The following is a 982-nucleotide window of genomic DNA, read 5'->3' as shown; positions in this document are numbered from 1 at the left end:
ATATATATATATACATATATATATATATATAAAATGTATATATAAAGTGAAAAGTAAAGCACTCTGATATAGAAAAGCGACTTCGACGAGTTATTTCGATTTTTGGCATTGTTAGTTGATGCGTGTTCTGTTAATAACGTATTGAAGACACTTTCATTAGTTGCCAGATGGTGGGATTGCGATCAGAACAACCTGGTTTCGAAGCAAATTTCTTAACATCTTACCACACACCCACGACTGAAAAATATCGATTTTCCTTAAAAGCAGTGTCAAAAGAATAAATATATTAATATGTTCATGTCCGAAGACAATGTCAGCTTATAAAAGAATAACAATTTCATTGCAATTTAGCTGTTGTGATATTTACTTAGTCAATATAATTCCCATTTATTTAGAAATTTGAACAATATGGAGATGAAATTGTAAAGTCTATATGTTTCAATTACTATAATGTTAATCTGTTATAAACAAAAAATAAATTGACTCAGGCGATTATAACACGCTTTTTATATACAATTGATGGAAATATGGCATGTCGATTTGTTCTTTGAACCCAGCGGGACTTCTATATTTGAAGCTTAAGAAAAACAACAAAAATAATAGTAACGTCGGCACAAATTAGAGAAAGGACGATATCAGTTAATGACCATAGGGTGGCACCAAAAAATTTCGCTTCTGAGGCACACGACCGAGCAAGGTTGTTTATGGAAGACCATCAAACGATCTCCCATGCATACCAGACTCCCGTGTCCGCTCCACTAATGTTATCCAAGAGAAAGTCAAAGACCAATACAGCCCGGCACCAATGACGTCACAAATCGTTTCTAGAGATCAGTGAACTGGAGCGAAGTGAAATAAAGTGTCTTGCTCAAGAACACAATAAAGAGCATCGTGCGGATATTGAACTCCCTACCTCATATAGCGGTGTACGTACACATTTGTCCTCACCTAATAGTAAATACATGTATATATATATATATAT

This window comes from Octopus bimaculoides, chromosome 11 (assembly GCF_001194135.2).
Source record: "Octopus bimaculoides isolate UCB-OBI-ISO-001 chromosome 11, ASM119413v2, whole genome shotgun sequence".
Classification (NCBI taxonomy): Eukaryota; Metazoa; Mollusca; class Cephalopoda; order Octopoda; family Octopodidae; genus Octopus; species Octopus bimaculoides.
This window is presented reverse-complemented; position numbering follows the sequence as displayed.